This window comes from Haliotis rufescens, unplaced genomic scaffold (genome assembly GCF_023055435.1).
Source record: "Haliotis rufescens isolate VD_foot unplaced genomic scaffold, xgHalRufe1.0.p SCAF_46, whole genome shotgun sequence".
Classification (NCBI taxonomy): Eukaryota; Metazoa; Mollusca; class Gastropoda; order Lepetellida; family Haliotidae; genus Haliotis; species Haliotis rufescens.
Window position 1 is genome coordinate 2,964,708 of NW_025964179.1, and position 13,963 is coordinate 2,978,670.

Here is a 13,963-nt window from a genome sequence, read left to right on the forward strand (position 1 = left end):
AATGCTATAGCCCAAAATGAAACAAGCCTAGATGTTTAAACAGGTTCAGGCTGAAATTTCCATCCCACTTGGGCTCCTTTTAAATTTAGATATAGTTTCTCGTGTCGATATGTGTCAAAAGAAATGAATTAAATATTACAGCACTGGTGAATAGGTTATATGCGCATGTCAGCGTCGATCCTACAATATCCTTTTATGCAAAATACATATATACTGATGAATTAACGTAGTAATACTACGCAAATATATGTCAAGATGTATACATGAGTAACATCTCGTGATCTTTATTCGTGCTTTAAGCTCTTTTTCTACCGGAGATTCTGGGGTGTTACATCACACCAGAAAGCCAGGTCCAAATTCAAGTCATAATTTCATGGTCCATCTTGTATGTTGGAAACCAATATCGCAATATGGCTGAATATTGCTAAACGTGGTATTAACACGATTACTCACATAATTATTCCATTTTCTTCGTGCACGTTCTACAATCATCTACGATCACTATCTATAAGGAGGTATATCTATATTCATCCAAATGTACATACATATATGTCCACATACATACATGTATGTATTAAGCAAGTCCCACATTCTTCCTTAAAAGATAAATGCTCTGTATGTATTTATATATGTAAAAATCGTTTTTATGTCAACGCTGATGCAGTGAACGTACCACAGACCTGATGCTAGAATTACATCTAATCTCTGAAATGAACATATTTTACAGAAAAAACCCAATAGTTATAAAATATAACAAAAAGGAGCCAAGAGACTTTCTTCATTTTGCCAGATTTTGGGCTGTATTGTACATATTTGTTTCGGGGTCTGTATGACAGACACACCTAATCTTTCAAAGTATAAAGATAAGTACATGTAAGTATAGATGTGGTATATATTCAAATATGTTTGTGATTAACCCGACCTTGAAAAATATTGAAGGGGGAGTGGTAACTATTTATGTCATTATTTCGAATTAGAATGATAGCACATCAGAAAAGCATGGCACTTTAATATACGTATCTTGTTAGCCCAATAGTGTTTTAAGTAAGAGCAACATGTATATCGAGAGTATAGGTTTGGTGCGTGACTTACCCCACATTACTGTCAGAAAGTGTGCATGCTCTGTTTATCGGGAATAAATGACATAAGGCGATTCATGCAGGTAAATACGATTTACTTCAGAACTAGTATAGATTACTTTAGGTTAGGAGAAAATGTATGTAATTAACAGAACTTTTGATTTCTGCAAGCTTCGTGCTCAGGGGGTTGTTTGGGCGGGTTAAAAGGATTCGGGTCCTGGCTTGGTCTTTGTGTTGGACGTGTAGCTGGCATTTCCAGGTTTGACGTATCAATGACCAAAATGATGTCCGATGCAATTCTCTATTTTGACTTGTACCGTGTGTTTCCGTGCCTTTTCGGGTGAACAATTTGCTTGCCTTTGCATGTGTTTGTAGCGGGTGCTACTTGTGGATCGGGATGAGCTCGCCTTATTGCGAGCACCCAGTGTCATCATTTTATAAGGTGAATAATGAAACATGCATGCTCCTGGTGTTGTCAGAATCGTGCAGTTGGCGCTACTTTTGGCAAGGCTTTCTTGTGATTGTAATAGGCGCCCTCTAAAGCCTGTAGAAAGGCGCCCAGTGACAGTAGAATTATAGATATATTGGACAAAAGGTCAGATGTTATACTACGGTATTTTGCGTTGTGTTCTCTTCTCCCTGGGCAGTATTCTTATGTCTCTACATTCTAGGAGGCTCCTGACTGGGTTATCAATTCTAGTTAGAAAGAAAACACAAAGAATAGAGTTAGGTTTAAAGTTTATTTAACAATAAAAAACAACAGGGGCAAAATCCTAACCTTTTCTGTTCCCTACGTAATTTCCCCCCTTCCCTACCTTCTTAAACCTATTCAACCGTATAACTTAAACTTGTACTATTAACCACCCGTCTAACTTAACTCCCAAAAGTAAAACGTCTATAAACAAACCTATTCAATCACTACTCTACTTTTCCCCCACCCATACATCTTAATCTAACACCTCAATGAAAGCCCTAAAATAATAATGAATGATCCTGATTCAGGACGCGGGAGTCGACCGTGCTTACCAGATACTGGTGAGTGACGACTGACGATTCCCTACCCAGGGTAGGCTTATAAAGCCAACACGCGGACCATGTGACCAGGAAAACGGACACAACCAATGAACACGCTCCTTACATCTCGGCTCTCTCAATCATGGCTTCCGCCTAGCCGAGCATGCAAGAAGCGTGCCATCGTCACGTCTTCCCAGCCACTACGCCCGCGTGGGCATAAGCCACTACGCGAGGACTACAAAGATAGGTACTACGTCAGCCGTTCAACTCACCCTTAAACTAACCCACCCATGACGTTCTTAAATATATTTACCCACAATAACCCCCGGTCGACTACATCCCCCCCCCCCCCCCCCCCCCCACCCCTTGATAAATCAACAAGAGTAAATATATAGAAAAACCTGTGGATTATATCAAAAAATAAAAATAAATAAATAACCGGATTTAGACACAAAAATGCGAAGAAATGCGATTTCAGCTTCTCAATCATTGGAGAATCTTGCCAGCACTTCTTGCTCTTCCATGTCTTGTGCCTCTCGGCTCAGGCGTCGTTTTGGTTGGGCCGACCGTAATTGAGCAGCCTGCTCACGTTGTAATCTTCTAGGCCCTGAAACAGGGTCTCTCCTTGGCAGAAGACAGTCCCCTGGGTCTTGGAACTGGCGGTTCCTTCTCCGCACAATGGTGATTATCCCTGGAAGGGAATGAGTCTGCGCATGTTTTAATGCCTCCGGTTTACGCTGGAAGACCCTCCGGCAGATGGAGCACTCCTTCAGATTATGGTTAGGGCGGTTTGCCCGGACCCAATGGTCCACCATCTGCCGGTATTTGGTGAAGTGTCTACTTGTGCAACCCTCCACGGCACATGTCATGCCTTCGTCTGGCCAGATAGGCCGTTCCCTTTCAGTAAACTCCGACATTTCTGCCTCACTGTCTTTAATTTGCAGTTCCATCTGAAAGCAGAACTTGAAAAGCAGATCTATTCCCAGCGAAAAAAAATATAGTGGTCAAGTTTGCCCATCCGGAACCCCTTCAAGAAAAACAAAACAACCCCAAAACAACAACAAACACAATCAAACGACAATGGAACTATCTACATATCACTGAACACCAACCCCCTCCCATCTAACTGGGACTAAACCTTATTAGCGGTTTGATAGTCCTCCCCGCACAGGTTCTCACAGCTTCTGGAGATCCTACTCCCCCCTCTGAAAAGGATCCCTCCGTGTCCGCAAATGTGAGGTCTTGGCCCTCCGCAGCAGCGGGGTCTTCCTCTGGTTGATTCAACCAATTCCTGGGACATGGAGAACCCTCAAATGGTTTTAGTTGATCAATATGTACGCTGATAACTGGCTTCCCCGGACTCCTCTGGATTCGATATGTTGTAGGGGACAGCTGACCTACTACCAAATAGGGCCCATCCCATCCTAACCCTAACTTCTGATTGGCCTTAGGCGGATACCATCGCCAAACAAAGGAGCCTCCTTCATAAGATCTAACCTTCAACTTGTGGTCATAGTTTCTCTTTTGTAATTGAGCGGCTCTACCTAGCTGGTCATTTGGAAACTGAAATATGCCTTGCGTGGTCTCCCTCAACCATTTCACATGTTCAGGGCAACGGTTATAATCAGTTGCAGGTGGGGTACCCACCATGAGATCTATAGGTAGACTTACTTCTCGACCCAACATCATCAGATTGGGTGAGCAGTGAGTGCTCTTATGCTCGGAGGCTCTATACGCCATTAGTAGGTATGGTAGATGGTCGTCCCAATCTAAGGGTTCTTGATCAGAGTAAATGCTGAGCATCTGCTTTAAGGTCCTATTGAAGCATTCAACTAACCCGTCTGATTGAGGTCTATAAGGGGTGGTTCTAGTTTTATCAATCCCTAACAAATGGCACACTTCCTTGAATAAATGAGACTCGAACTCTCTCCCCTGATCGGTGTGAATCTGCTCAGGACATCCAAATCTACAGATTACCTTAGACACTAACTTGTCAGCGACAGATAACGCTGTGTGATTTCTCAAGGCAAACGCTTCCTTCCATTTGGTGTAATAATCTCCAACTACCATAATGTACTCATTGCCATTTCTGCTTATAGGTAAAGGACCAACAATATCTATGGCCAGACATTCCATAGGAGCCCGTACAGTAAACTGTTGTAATGGAGACCTGCCTCGTCCTGGACCTTGTTTACAGCGTGCACACAAGTCACAAGATTTTAACCATCTTTTAATGTCTTCAGACATTCCTGGCCAATAAAATCTGGTTTTGATAGATGTCATAGTTTTATCTCGACCGAAGTGCCCAGCTGTATGTGAAGTATGCAAATGTTCAAAAATGGATGTACGTACAGCGGTTGGTGCTACTAACTGTAAACGAGAGCCAAAAGTATCAAATTCTACCTGACGGTACAACAGTCTATTCTCCAGCCTAAGATCTTGCCATTGTCCCCAGAGCATCTTTGCATCTGAACTCCAATCTATGATTTCTGATTTCTCAGGTCGACCACCATCCACTGACAACAACTTCAATACTGGACCTATGCCTAGGTCAGCTAATTGCCATTTGAGCAGCTCATCCCGAGTCCATACTGGTAACCAGTTAGCCACGCCACTACGAGCTGCAGAGTCACTGAATAGTCTACCGCCTACTCCAGAACTATCAGAGCCGTCATTCGTAGAATTCCCATCTTCCTTCGAATCAGTAAGTATAACATTCCTCTCCTCTACTTCAACCGGACTGACAGGTTCAGGTGCCTGAACACGGCTTTCTGCAACTTGCAGATCATCAATAGGCTCTAAGGATGTGACCAACTGACTATCATGCTGACTACAAGCCAAATCTGAAGAATGACAATCAAGACACTTCTCAAATGTACACCTTCGCTGTGACCTACGTGACAACGCATCTGCGTTCTGATTCTTTCTCCCAGGCCTATACTTGATCTCAAAATCATAGGTTTCTACAACACTAAGCCACCTTGCTAATATCCCTTCTGGATCCTTGAAGTTTTGCAGCCAAATCAAAGGAGCATGATCCGTGCGCAAAACAAACTTTCTGCCATAGAGAAAGTGTCTTAAGTGCTTAAGGAATGTTACCACTGCCAGAAGCTCACGTTTGGTTGTGCAATAGTTGCGTTGTGACTGTCCCAGAGTATGACTTGCATATGAAAGAACGTTTTCCTCCCCTTCCTGCACCTGAGACAATACTGCACCTATACCGAACCCGCTAGCATCTGTATCAAGCACATAAAGTCCTTCGTCTTGAGGAAAAGCAAGTACTGGTGCAGTTACGAGACATTGCTTCAACTGATCAAACACGTTCTCACAATCCTTAGTCCATTGAAATGGTATACCCTTTCGAGTGAGCTGCACCATAGGAGAAGTGATATCCGAGAAGTTAGGTACAAACTGCCTGTAGTAACCTACAAGACCTAGGAAACTGCGAATATCTGACCGGGTCTCTGGTCTAGGCCAACTTTTGACAGCTTCTACCTTTTCTGGACTACATCTAAGACCATTGGCTGAGACTATGTGTCCTAGAAAAGCAGCTTCAGGTTGAAATAGCATACACTTTTTAGGTTTGAGTTTCAAATTAGCTTGTCTAAACTGAATGAAAACTAACTTAAGATTGTTTAAAGCGGACTGAAAATCTGACCCAAAAACGATGACATCGTCCAGGTAACACAGACACTTTTTCCACTTTAATTTTCCCAGTACCCTGTCCATCAACCTCTCGAAAGTAGCTGGAGCGTTAGTGAGTCCAAACAGCATGACATTGAACTGATGGAGTCCGACATGAGTAGCGAAAGCAGTTTTATGCTTATCTTTCGGAACCATTTTGACTTGCTAATATCCGCTAGCTAAGTCCAGGGTACTAAACCAATGACAACCACCTAACGTTTCAAGTGTTTCATCTATTCGGGGAAGAGGATAGGCATCCCGTAGAGTGACGTCATTCAATTTTCTCAAATCAATACAGAACCTGCAGGATCCATCTTTTTTGGTTACTAGACAAACAGGAGCAGACCAAGGACTACTACTAAGCTCTATAATGTTCTGTTGCAACATCTTGTCAATTTCCTCCTCTACAAACTGTTTCTTAGTTAAAGGAACCCTCCTAGCAGGTAATTTGATAGCGGTTGCTCCACCAGTATTGATGGTATGCATAATCTCATCTGTCTGCCCCAACAAACCATCTTCACTCACGAAAACATCCTGAAATTCTCCCACTAAATCAGAAACAGACTGTTTTTGGCTTTCTGAAAGATCAGTGGAACAGCGATCAACCAGTGACTGCAAGTGACTAGGTAAGTCCTGGCCTTCAGCATTAGCGGTAACAACATCCTCACACGCAACCAATTGCTCAACCATGCCAACTGTACCCATTACGGATGAACTATCTATGGTTACCCTCTTGCTATTAATATTTAGCACTGAAATGACTACAACATCCTTGTCATGTTGGACTAGACTCCTAGCCACAAAAACTCCTTTGTTTCTCCAATAATTGTTTGGCTCAACCAAACCCGAATCAGCACCAAATGAACCGTCAACAGTACATTTGATTAATTTCTCAGAATTCTCAGGAACAGTAACCTTATCAATAATTCTGACCCCTGCACAGTTGCTTGTGTTCAATTTGTACAACTTGAGCCTACCTCTAGATGTAGACAGTGTCTTTCGTCTCACATATACCTCACCATCATAATCCTCCAGGAAATCCATGCCAAGAATACTACCTATAGTACCCAAATCTGAAACCGCAAACTCTTGTTGAAACTGCACCTTTCCAACACAAAACTCAAAACAAGCAGAACCATGAACAACTATAGGTGTACCGTTGGCCGTAAAGAAATCTTTATGAACTTCCTTTAGCTTATCATCCTGTAAACCCAGTTTAAGGACATCATCTTGTGAGATAATCGAGACTGGAGACCCAGTATCCAACAACAGTCTTGAGGTAACCCCTTTCATCTGAAAATCTATATGCAAACATTTCTGAGGCTTCAAAGAACGCAAAACAATTTTCTCCCGTTGACTAGACATACCAGTCCGTGTTGACGAAGATGACTTCATCGGTTTCCCTACACCTGATGCTGACAAAGATAACCTCTTCCCCAACTCAACACCATGGAGTGAAGATTGCTTCACCAAGGGATCTACGCTATTCCCTACCAACTTAGGTAAATCTACTTGCACTCCAATATCATCAGTTAAAATAGTTTTGTCTTTCACATCAGGGGAAGATAACTTCACCGGAACTACATCTTCACGTGGCCTACCCATCTGTCCAACATTGGCTGAAATCCCGGCCTCGATCGCAGCCGCATCTAGTTTCCCGATTCAGGTTTATTGGTAACAGACTGATCCGGTAAACCCAGCTTTGATAAGTAAGGATACCTATCACGAAAATGACCTGGTTGATTGCAGACATAGCAGGTATTGGGCCTAACACTACGTAAGCTACGTTTGAAACTTTCCAGACAATCATCGATCAACTTGGCAACTGCCTCAAGTGTCACCCCAGTACTACCAACTGGTTGAACAGTTTGATTGATTCCTGCTACTCTGTCTAAGGTTTCAGGTTTCCTTCTCCTGCTACCATCGACAGCTTCAGACTCCATGGCGTATGAAATAGCATTTTCAAGTGTTTAGAGATGTGCAAAAGTGACATGTTTCCTCATGTCAAAGCTGTGCAGGCCAGTTAAGAACTGATCAATTAAATGTACCTCTAGTGATGAATAAGTGCTGGTAGGGTAAGCTATGTTTGCTAATCTCCGGAGCTGATACCCATAATCCGAAACTGTTTCGTCACGACCTTGTCGACGATTTCGGAATTCACTTCTATAGGCTACATTACGTTCTACTGGGTTAAAACGCTGACTCAATGCATTTTTGACCGCCTGATAACTATTGAGTTGTCTTAACGTAAGATTACTCAAACGTTTTTGTGCTGCGCCTCTCAAACACATACTAAGTTGTTGAGCCTTTTCATACTCGGTCCACCCATTCAATGAAGCAACTTGTTCAAAATGAACAATATAATCTTGCCAATCACATGACGTCCCGTCAAATTTGTCAGGTCTAACTTCCCAATGAGAAACCCTAGTCTTCTCAAATTCTGACAAAACAGTGCCCGCTGTATTTAATGACCTTGCATTATCACAACCTCTGGGTCTCGGAAAATCAACCCTTGACCTATCCTGTGACATTCCTGGTGTACTGAAATGAACAGAACGGCCACCCGTCATGATGCCGTCTGGAAAAGAGTGACCCAACAACGGATAATCAGCGTTCCGATGTGCAGGTGCGTTATAGCTTGACCCCAAATATGTATCCCTGCCAGCTTGCCCACTCCTTAAATCGACAGCATCTCCTACAAACGGTAGAAGTGTGTACGTGTAGAGGTAGGATACGTATTTTGCTGAGGGGGTGGTAACTCACTTGTCAAATCGATAAGTGGTTCCTGTGCATTAACACCAGCACTATCAAGAAAATGATCATCATCGGTCTCAGACAGAACTGACCAATTTAAACCTAAACCCTCAGTCATATTTTCACTTGAATTTTAACTTTACAGAAACAGACTATAACTAGAAATTGAAAAATATAACCCGATCCTGGTCTCGGCACCAACTCTGTAATAGGCGCCCTCTAAAGCCTGTAGAAAGGTGCCCAGTGACAATAGAATTATAGATATATTGGACAAAAGGTCAGATGTTATACTACGGTATTTTGCGTTGTGATTTCTTCTCCCTGGGCAGTATTCTTATGTCTGTACATTCTAGGAGGCTCCTGACTGGGTTATCAATTCTAGTTAGAAAGAAAACACAAAGAATAGAGTTAGGTTTAAAGATTATTTAACAAAACAAAACAACTGGGGCAAAATCCTAACCTTTTCTATTCCCTACGTAATTTTCCCCCTTCCCTACCTACTTAAACCTATTCAACCGTATAACTTAAACTTGTACTATTAACCACCCGTCTAGCTTAACTCCCAAAAGTAAAACGTCTATAAACAAACCTATTCAATCACTACTCTCCTTTTCCCCCACCCATACATCTTAATCTAAAACCTCAATGAAAGCCCTAAAATAATAATGAATGATCCTTATTCAGGACGCGGGAGTCGACCGTGCTTACCAGATACTGGTGAGTGACGACTGACGGATCCCTACCCAGGGTAGGCTTATAAAGCCAACACGCGGACCATGTGACCAGGAAAACGGACACAACCAATGAACACGCTCCTTACATCTCGGCTCTCTCAATCATGGCTTCCGCCTAGCCGAGCATGCAAGAAGCGTGCCATCGTCACGTCTTCCCAGCCACTACGCCCGCGTGGGCATAAGCCACTACGCGAGGACTACAAAGATAGGTACTACGTCAGCCGTTCAACTCACCCTTAAACTAACTCACCCATGACGTTCTTAAATATATATATTTACCCACAATAACCCCCGGTCGACTACATGATGATGGAACGGCTTATGTCGTTTTTGTCAACTGATATAATCAACTGTGATATAATGTCAGGGTTTATGGTCATGTAATTAAGAAACAAACCGCGAGTGGGAGTTGTTTATTGTACGATAAACAACGACCACGACTCGTTTATTTCTTATATGAGATATCAACATTACGTACGACCGCGGCAATGCCAGATAAATCCATTTTATGAACAGGAGGGTTTGAATTTGGTCTTTCCCGCATATTCTCACAATTTTCTCGTCTGTACCTTTTCTCCCAATACCGATTAACATTTCGCTCTCACTTTCTGATGCGATTGTTCGGGCATTGCATTTATTTACCTTCCCCAGCTACATCTATTGGGAACAACTCACTGGACACTTCCCTCTCACAAATAACATCAAAGTTACGACGTCCTCAAGTTGCGAGTGCATGTTCGAATCTCCATCTGAGACCTGCATCACTTCGGGCTTTCATCCCACATTAAGCTGACACGCCGTGATATAACTGGAATACTGTTACAAGCGGCGTTTAACCCAACTCACTCACTCACTCACTCATAATCATGTGTTTATGAATCACTACCAAATAGTTATAACATCAGGTGTTCGCGAAAAGATGAAGGTGTCCTTCCCCACCGGTCACACCGGTCACAAACACATGCAAAGGCAAGTCCATTGTTCACCTAGAAATAATCATTATCCACAATCATAAGACATTGCTGCTAAAGTCAGAGTCCATCATTGTACAACTCCAACTATGAATCACTATCAAATAGTGATGACACCTGGTGGTTGTTGGAGTGAAATCTGAGCATCACCCACTATGTGCCGAATCATTCGTAATTCGAGATAAGCAGGGCGTCCATAGTGTTCATAAAGATTCTGATGGGACCATACATATAAATCGCCACTCATATCATAGGGGACAAAAGGTTTCTATCTTACCCGATTTCACTGTATATAATTTGTTATGAGTGAAATATAAACTACGGTTATAACGAGCACCCTTATAACGAACTGACGGATAAAACGAACTTACTTTTTTGGTCCCGATTATTTGCTGTAGTTATACTGTATATATGCTTATAACGAACTACGGTTATAACGAACTAAAATTAGTAGTCCCTTTGAGTTCGTTATAACCGTAGTTTACTGTATGATTGACGAAAACGAAAATGATAAGAAATCTCTACCGATAGTGTCCCCTTTACTATTCCGACTATATCACATTCATGTGTTTATTAATCACTACCATAAAGTAATGATAGCAGGCGTTTGGGGGAAGGGTGAGCGCATCATGTTCAAACGGTGGCACCCGTCACAAACACATGTAAAGACAAGTCAATTGTTCTCAACTTGATTTGCTTATACAATCCTATTTCCTACTTATAACATTATGTTGGTTTACTAGATTTGTCTTGACTGTATTGCCTCATTGTTTGTTAGTTTGTTTTCCTTTCAAATGTCGTGCATCAGCATCCCGAAATCCTTGTAACTTAAAATATATTTGATAGCTAAATGAACTTTCACTGCAGTTTTCACTGGTAATTATAGTCGTTCAAAAACTTTCAATACTATGGATGTGTACATGTTTAGTGTGCATATTCCCGACTGTCGTCTATCAGAAATATTAATTATATTGATAATATCAAAATTATGGGAAGTGGGTATTCTTGTATATACTTAATGTGGTCTTATTTTTATACGTCAATAGTATGCATCTTAATATTTAGCGATAACTTGGAGTAGAAAGTGGAAATGTGGACAATCTTCATATACTCTCTTGGACAACCAGAGGTGGCTTGTTTGGGACTGGTGATACCGGTAGGACAGGACACGTTACCCTTTTCGCGAACACCTGGAGTCATCACTGATTTTCAGTGATCGATTCATAAAAATTTCGAATCCCAGGTCACCCCGATTATCTTTCTAGGTTTGTCAGCACTATACCGGTGCTCGTGGGTTTCACCGAAGTGGTAAACGTCTGAGACCTGCATTACTGAGACGGGCTTTCCTCCCACGTTAAGCTGACACGCAGTGATATAACTGGAATAATTCAAAGTGGCATTAAACCCAACTCGCTCACCGCTATTTTGCCTTTAACACCAAATGGAATCTGTTCGACGGACAACCTAGACTGGGTATTCTCTGTTTGACGGTTTATATAATGGAGATTTAAGTTGGACGTTTGAGGACTAGTTGACATCGCAATGAAGGCTATTTGAAACGTTTATTAATGGAAGTTGTTAGTGTGATCCGCGCTTTGAGCAACTATCTGTGACATAGCAGACACAAAGTCGCCAGAGACAGAAACTGTTTCAAGTTCAAATGGTAAAGTTTGAAACTTCCTCCAATTTGCCCCATGTCCTCGTTACTTTCATGCTTTGACTGCTTGGCGTATCTTACACCATGAAGCATTTGTATGTTGAACTATACACCGATATATTTACAATGTCAAAATAAAGAAGGTCTTATGAATTTGCACGGAGGCAAGGGCTGTTTCCATGACCCTTGAAGCAGAGAAACACTGGTTAGCATGCGCAATGCAACGCTGAGCATGCCGTGAGGACTATTTTCTGTCACTGAGGAAATTACCGGTATTAGGGAAAGAAGGCATGAAATTCGCCAACTATTGACTGTTGTTTTAATGACACTTGGTCTGCAAGTTTGCCACATTGTGAAGCAAGGTTTAGCAATCTGTTTTTTAGAGAGGTGCAAACAGAAGGACGTAGATCTACACAACAGAACAGTTGAAACATCTGCTGTGTCGTGTTGCAAGGGCTCGCAGACAAGCTGGGACATTTCACAGTGGAGATGGTGGTAAAAAGAGAGGATTAATGTTAATGCTTTGTTTGAAAAACAAACCTTTTTTCTCTCACTTTACTGAAGGAGCTATCTGGTCAAGCCTGGCCCCTAACGTTGAGTTTATTTGTGCATGAATGGCTAAGAAATTATTCAGTTTTAACAGTTTCAATGTATGCACGTATTTGATTTTTACTTCATCCTTAATAATGAGATTATTAACCGACTGTATTTCCGTGTATCATATGCTAGGAATACAAATTGAATTATATAAGCCATTGACCTGTGTATGATTTTTACGATACCGAAACGCGAGGAAAATAATCGATCTATCCCATAATTTCATTTAAATATAAACGTTTAGTGTGTCTAAGACTTGTTTACATCCCATCAAGTGAAAACGCGGTCCATGTTTGAGTGAATCGACCTATTTATCACAAAGTGCCCAATGATTTTCAACGTGTTTGTCTACAGAAACACCACACACCAGAAAACCGACATCGAAATTTATTGAGAACGTCACACAATTTATCGATCAAGTAGACATTGCATCGATGTATGGGTCTAAAAGTAATTCCTGCTAGGTAACCCGATTGAATTTTTATTGGATTGCGATACTAAGTTGTTTTATTGGGTTATCGCATCAGTAACACTGATCATATATGATTAGACTTAACTTTGGAATCTTATAGCTATGAAGTAATAAAATGAAACGTCTAATAACTGGACTGTACCATACGTTCTACTAACGGGATCGGGTGGTCAGGCTCACTGACTTGGTTGATGCATGTCATCGTATCCTAATTGCGTGGATCGATGCCAATGATATCAATCACAGGATTGTCTGGTCCCGACTCGATTATTTACAGATCGCCGTCATGTAGCTGAACTATTGCTGAGTGCGGCGTTAAACAACAAAAAAGAAATTAACATTGTCAATAAAGACCTACTTGTACTCTGTGCTTAAAACCGAGATGCTGACTTTATGTAATTGGGTAATCATTTACTGTTAGATTGATAAACGTAAGAAATGAGTTGACAGGCAGACAATGTGATATTTGAACGAAATAAATCAAAGTTGCTGGGACTTCTAATTTTCCCGAGCCTACTCTCCTTCACCTCGAAGTGCCGGATGTATTTTGAATTATCTGGAATTCAAACACGCACACAACGACTTCTAATTATTTTTGAAAATACTTTTAGAATTTTTATTTCTGATGACAAACTAAACTATTTGACTTATCTGGAGTTCAAGACATGCGCAGTGTTGATATCAGAGCAGAGTCCCCGAATATATTCTACAGGGGCTATTAAGTCACAACGTCTTTAATGATAAGTCGAGTAAATATTAATAATAAAAGGTCTTTCTGTGTATTGCAATGTCGGGGCTGGTTATGGCTGATTATACACGTAGCTGCGCACAATTACGAGTTTTACTTAGGTTGTCAGTTTTAATTTATTAGACCAAGCTGTTCTAAATTTTGCCGCTATCAAGTGAAGTCTTAAGTGTTTCAAGTATCTAATTGGCTCTAATTTAATTGATTTTATCGGGGCTTTTTTTTTATTTGTTCATGGAAGTTAAATTCTGGTAAA

At 41.3% G+C, this 13,963-nt stretch overlaps 1 protein-coding gene across 3 annotated transcripts in view; it reads left to right on the forward strand.

Moving 5' to 3' along the window:
- Window positions 1-13,963, forward strand: part of LOC124119335 — a 124,951-nt gene that overhangs the window by 61,289 nt on the left and 49,699 nt on the right. Inside the window, exon 2 of one of the 3 annotated variants that reach the window (XM_048383279.1) lies at window positions 4,595-4,797. The exons of the other annotated variants lie outside the window; for them this stretch is intronic. The gene's annotated coding sequence lies outside the window, so the exon portion shown is untranslated. The remainder of the gene's footprint in view (window positions 1-4,594; window positions 4,798-13,963) is intronic. 3 annotated transcript variants of the gene reach the window in all.